Here is a 6,469-nt window from a genome sequence, read left to right as displayed (position 1 = left end):
AGCTGTTACTGGTTACTGGCTGCACAGTGTTCGTTTTTCGACTGGTCAGGACTGTTTTACCAAGATGGCGCCTGCCTGTATACGTGAAGGCTACTGTCTTTATGATCTATCTTTAGTAAACTATCTGTACACTTACAAAGTTCTCAATGGTTTACATGTAGGGACCATCATTATGCTACCATAGAGGCGTGGTGCTATGTTGAGCCTTGTTTGTAATATAGAATGGCGTTTTCTTTTTACTTTGCCCGTGCCCCGACAACTAGCGTTACAAGCTAATTAGCCGTTTGTGCTAAAACTGGTCACATTCGATTAGCTTGAAAACCTCCCAGAGAACGGTAGACTCGGTACACGTGTGTTATTAACCCCTAGGTTCATATTGCACTGGATCTGTCCTTTAATGTGCAAAGTAGTCCAATGATAGTCGGTTATTTTAATCACAGCTATGAACTAATCAGATTGCTTCATCTTACCAGTGACATTGAGCCAACATCTACCAGAGCTCCTCCCATAATCTGGGAAGAATTGACACTTGTACATTCCCGAGTCTTCAGTCCTGAGTCTGGACACATGAAGTCTGAGTCGTCCTTCTCTGAGGACGTAGTTCTAGGTCCCAGAGTCCAGGAGACGTTTTGCCGACTAGTCCATGGAGACACAAGACGTCCTCATGAGAAGGACCAGCTCCAACTTCATTGGTCCAGACTCAGGACTGAAGACTCATGAACTGTACCTGTTGTATGTGTTCACGATTAGGATGAGTTCTTGCATATATGTTTGGCTCATGTCTCTGGTAATGTTATTCAGAACTTTCCAAACTGATGACTTCAGCGGCTTTTTTTTTGGATAAAGAAAACATATCCCACCCACTTCCTTCTCTTTTATGATGTTTTCCTTCACATGAATAACAGATGTTTTGTCTCTTCACAGCAGCGAGGGATCGCCGAACCAGCAACCGAACACACAAGTCCCCAAACACAAAAGTCCACACCAGAGAGTCGGGAAGGATGTGTCTCTACTGGGGCATGGGACTGACACAGCATCAACAGCTCTGCTGGGTTGTTTCGGTTTGTTCAGTGTTGTCTTCCGAGAGACAAGATTCTACCAGATGAAAGTTTACAGCGGCATGTGATCAGATGGAAACACGTTAATCAACATCGATTGGAAGTTCAGAGACAAAACTGTTCAAATTATTCCGACATTACCTTCACAGCACACGAGCTAAGTTAGCTGCTTGGCCTAGTGTAGACAGTCATAAAACGCCGGCTCACACGTAGCTCTGTCCACTGATGCCCTTTCTGATGCGAGCGTAAATACACTACACTATGTACTAGGAACTGACCCTCAACTGAGTTAATCTCCATGCTGTCTGCTAATGCCACTGTTGGTCGGCTACGCCGCGACGGAAATATGTTTATTTTTTGGTGTGGGGGGGGGGTTCTGTTCTGTCATTCCTGTTAACTGGGTTGTATGACATGCCATGCACACTTGCCTGTCCCCCCCCCCCCCTCAAATTAGCGTTCCTGGTTTAGCATGGGTGTTACGCCAGGACCTCTGGGGATCCATCACTGGGCATTGGCCTCACTAGTGTTGTGTAGTAACTTGCTTGACTGGCTCCAAGCAGACAGCATTGAAGGACACTTTTTGGGTTTTTAACATGCAACGTAACGCAATAACATTTAAACAGCGCCCTCTGGATGTTGGCTTGTATTTATAGTCGTATCGTACAAATCCTTATTTATGCTCTATTATAATGTTTAATTGACTTACCAAACTGCCGCTTTTATTGATGTTGTGTAATTGAAACTTAACTTAATTAGTGTACTGTTTTGAATCATGTCCTATTCAGCTGTCTATATTATCTGTTTCTTTACCACAGAAAGTATCCTTCTACAAAGATTAACTCTGGTGGAAATACCATATGTAATGCATTAAAATAAGTAAACTTGATCCATTCTGCTGCTGTTGGTCTCCTAATCCATATCACTGTTTGCACAAACCTGGACTTGGGTTATTTTGAATGTATTTGACAGGATATGCTAGCTGGTAGTTGCTAAAGCTACCTGACTGCGCGTGTTTCGATTATACATGTACTAATTTATATGATCATCTTGTATGTAGCTGTTTGCCGAAAAGCGTCCTGGAAAGAGACTCTGTTGAACCAGGTCTTGACTCTTCTTCTATTTAGTGTTTCCATGAGTAAATCAATTCCTGGAGAAATGATGGAAACAATTTGTGTGTGATTTGAATGTTTTAATAGAATTCCTTAATTGCTGATGGAAATGTATGTGGATGTTAATTTTTGTTGTGTTGTGTGTTGTTGTGTATAATATAAATTATATATATAAGTATAAATATATGTATAAAGTTGTTCCAGTTTACAGTTTCAACTAAGGCTTGATTTAATCATTTTGATTTCTTTATTGAAATTAGTGAGAAAAAAATCAATAAAGGGTCGACGTTTGTTTTTAGTTTCTTGACTTGGTTTTAACAAAAAGATCTGATTTGATTTTTGTCCGGTGATTTATCTAAGGATGTTTTTAGTGAACTGAGTCATACTCACTGTGAAAATTTCGTGTTTAAGAATTAAAATCTGATTCTGAAGATCTCTGGAGACCAGAAAGTTTTTGAGTAGAACGTCTGAAGGAACACAACGATCGAGTTGTCTATTGATTTGCTTAACCCAGTTATCTAACGTGGCCATCCTTTTAGTTACCTAACTAAATCAGCACAGGTCAATGAGTTTGTGCAGTTATAATGTTCCTTCCTAGCTGAATGAAAGATCTTGGCTTGACTAGATACTACAGTTTAAAACAATGTAGAGACACACTCTAGTTTTCCTGCCTAAGTGAATGAATCATGGACGGAGACAACTAATAAAACAATTTGCTGTTATTAAATGTACCTTTAACTAAATTAATAGTTAGTCTCGTAATCACTCCATAAAATATGTCTGTAGCTGCTGAATAATGTTACAATGACATTGTTTTGTTCAGCTGTTTTAATATCTAATTTTACTTTGTTTATATCATGTTGAGTGATAGTATTTCTGTTCGACATGAACTTGAGAATGACTTAGCAACATGCTCAATTATAGCATAAAACTCATCTGCGTTGTGGCACAACGCTAGCGTTACGCATCGGCTCGTTCCTGAAGAGCTGTGTATGTATGTTACAGTTTTTTGTTTGTACGATATTCATGCTATAGGATTAAGTTCATAACTGTAATTTTACATTTAGTTTCTCATTGTTGGTGAAGGGTTTACATAATCTAACACAGTTAGCCTCACTCCTTTCTGTGGAGGCTACGATAACACATTCTTGTTGCTTTGACACGGCAATGTCATACAGTTTAACACACCACTTTAAAATGCTTAACATCTTATACAAACACGCCAAACAGTCTTAAAACAAGGACTTTTCCGACCGAATCCCCTAATGCTTTCACACTGACTCCAGAACAGGTTCCGTCATGTCTAGGACAACTCAGAGGCTAAAGGGAAGACGAACACAGTACATCAAAATACACCCCTGTATTTATTTCCCTTGCTACTGCAGAAACAGCTGATTGAAGTTTTGCAAATAATTCCCTCCATCTTGATTCCCCTCTAGGAACACCTCGCTGTTTGAGGTTGTTGCATGTCACGATGATGCCATCTGTTTGACAGTATTCCTTCAGTATGGTTGCAGTATTTAGGTTGTGTACTTTTGAGGCAAGGATGACAGTATACCAAACACTCTGTTCGCACATACCTGGCCAGACCTCGTTCTGATATGTCAGTAAGTCAGTACTGCGTGCTGCCCCACGGTCTGTGGCGCCCCCCCTACACCTGAGGTCACCTCAATCCACCCAGTGTTTTTAAAAAGAGCCTTAAAACGTTCTTTTTAGTCAAAGCTGTGTTGTCCCTTTCAGATTTTTTTTCTGCTCTCTAGAAGCTCTTTTTTTATTAATGTATTCTTCTTTTTTTTTTATTGGTTTTCCTTTTTTTACCTAGTAACTGGAGATCGATATGATGAAATGCATTATAAAATGATATATTATAATAGTATTCATTATATTAATACAGATGACAGAGAGCAATACAGTAAAAGTGAACACAAAGAAAGTAAAAGGGACAGGAAGTACGTAACCGACATATCTCCTTTCTTTTTGTTCATAAACCGTAATTCGATATAAGCTGCCTGAGACAGCTCATTCTTTTTATTTGCGTTTCTGCCAAGCTAAAGAAACAAGTATGCACATTCCTAAACCCAACATACCAAAATGTATAGAGACTCTGAACCTCACTTCAAAAGAAAGCGTATCAAAATGTATCTAATTGTGTTTTTTTAAACAAAAATACATATATGATTCCATGATGACAATCACAACATTTGCAAGTTTTACCCCGCATTCACAGGGTTAAAACACCAAGAGTCAATACAGTCAGTCATACTATATGACTGACTTAATAAACTATAATCCTCGTCCCTTTCTTGGTACTGTGCAATCTGGTGTGGTTTGTGTGTTTGTGTGTGTTGTGTGTGTGTGTGTGTGTTGTGTGTGTCTACGTTGGAGCTCCTATGTTGTGTCGGTGTTATGTGTGTTCCTATGTAAGCTCCATTTGTGGGGACAAAATGTGAAAAAGATACTTTATGGGGTACCTGACTGCTTTGTGGGGACCCAAATCTGAGTCCCCATACCTGTTCAAGGGCTTTTTGATGACTAAGACTTGGTTTATAGTAGGGTTTAGTTAGGGTTAGAGTTAGGGTTATGGGTTAGGAGTAGGGTTCTAATTAGGTTTTGGTTAAGTGTAGGTTAGGGAGGGTGATCATTTGGTTTGATGGTTAATGTTATAGCTAGGGGCTAGGAATGCATTCTGTAAATGACTGTCCCCCACACTGATTAAGCAGAAACTCCCTGTGTGTGTGTGTGTGTGTGTGTGTGGTGTGTGGTTGTGTGTGGTTGTGGTGTGTGTGTGTGTGTGTGTGTTGTTTGTGTTTACCTTCAGTATTTGTGACCCGGGCAATTGCCCAGCTGGCAAATGCCAGACAGCCCGGACCTATTTTTATAAATGTGGACCGGTCAGATTTCTTTTTTAATATCACATAAATCGTCTTTACAGGCTGACAGCACATAGGACGGGGTTTTTATCACTTGCAACGTTTCACTAATTATACTATACGTTTATACTTAATAAGACATATTCACCTATTTGGCCAGTATCCTCCATAGCAACGCATGCCCCCTTCCCGTTACAGCGTTAACTGTTGCATCCTTCACACATTTACTCGCGGTCCCGTTTCTTCCCTCTTCTCTCAGCTCTCTGTCCCGTGTCTTCCCTCTCTGTCCGTGTCTCCGCTCTGGGCTGTGTCTTCGTGCGTCCTGTTCGTCCTCTCTCTGTGCCTGGGGTGTTTTCCCGCTCGTCCTGTGTCCTCCCCTCTCGTCCTAGTCTTCCGCCTCGGGTCTTGGTGCTATGTGGTCTTTCGCTCCGTGTCTTCCCTCTCTGTCCTGTTTCTGTCCCTCCTCTCTTCCCTCGGTCTTTCCTTTTTCTTCCGCTCCGTTCTTCCCCTCTCCTGCTGTTCTTCTCGGGTCCGTGTCTTCCTCTCCGTGATGTGTCTTCTCCTCCGGGCCCTTTCCCTCTCTGTCTGTCCCTTCTCTCTCTGTGGTCTGTCTTCTCTGCTTTATTCCTTCAGGTCTTCGTTTGGACCGTACCTGTGTGACGTTTTCACGTTTATGGAGAACTAACTCTCGTACTTTGCCTCAGTGGCTCTGGTACGTTGATTCATTATAAAAAAGTTGTTCCTAAATCAGCAATCTGATTGGGTTTTTAAAGATTGAAGTTGGAACCTGGAGGTTTTCTCTTTGACTTAACACAAATGAACGATTCAGATTTAATTTAGTTCTTTATCACTAAAGCAGGGTTGCCTTCCTTTAAATCAATCCACATTGATATCTTCTGTTCTTTACAGCACCTGCTGAGGAGCCCAAACCTCAGAGACCCACAGTGGGACCAGAACCCGAGAGTCCCACGAAACATCTGGATTCCTCTAACGCTGGACTGGCAGCATCAGCAGTTACAGCATTAACAGCGTTATACTGAGTTCCAGACTTTAACAACGCCTCTTGTTCTGTCAATCCCGTTTTTACTAAATCTAGATAATAAAGAAATATCTCTTGTTGCAGCTGTAAGGTTATATTGAAACCGAGTACATCAGGACTAAGCCTACTAGTGTTGGCGGAACCCCTTAAATCAATCATCAAGGCATAACGTCCGTCCCCAAAAACATATCTGGCCTTGTGGACAGTGTGTTATGTGTGGATGATTGGCCGTAATAATTATAATTGACTCAGTAACAGCAAGCATGAACTCAAAACGTTAGTCAGACATGTCTAAATTCAATGTTTTTATGTTGGCCTATTTTACTTTTAATTAATGTTGAGTAATTGTGTTGTTAGTTGTTACAAAAAAGGTTCTTTAACCACTATTTTTAC

At 40.8% G+C, this 6,469-nt stretch overlaps 1 protein-coding gene and 1 long non-coding RNA gene across 4 annotated transcripts in view; both read right to left on the bottom strand.

The window, feature by feature from the left end:
* Nucleotides 1–584, bottom strand: part of LOC116707360 (uncharacterized) — a 1,140-nt gene extending 556 nt beyond the window's left edge. The window contains exon 1 of the long non-coding RNA XR_004336483.1: nt 471–584. This is a non-coding gene — a long non-coding RNA (uncharacterized LOC116707360). The remainder of the gene's footprint in view (nt 1–470) is intronic.
* Nucleotides 1–6,469, bottom strand: part of LOC116707340 (uncharacterized) — a 217,341-nt gene that overhangs the window by 56,154 nt on the left and 154,718 nt on the right. The gene's annotated exons all lie outside the window — the stretch shown is intronic.

This window comes from Etheostoma spectabile, chromosome 19 (assembly GCF_008692095.1).
Source record: "Etheostoma spectabile isolate EspeVRDwgs_2016 chromosome 19, UIUC_Espe_1.0, whole genome shotgun sequence".
Classification (NCBI taxonomy): Eukaryota; Metazoa; Chordata; class Actinopteri; order Perciformes; family Percidae; genus Etheostoma; species Etheostoma spectabile.
The sequence above is the reverse complement of the archived record's forward strand: the minus strand, read 5'-3'. Positions and strand labels throughout refer to the sequence as shown.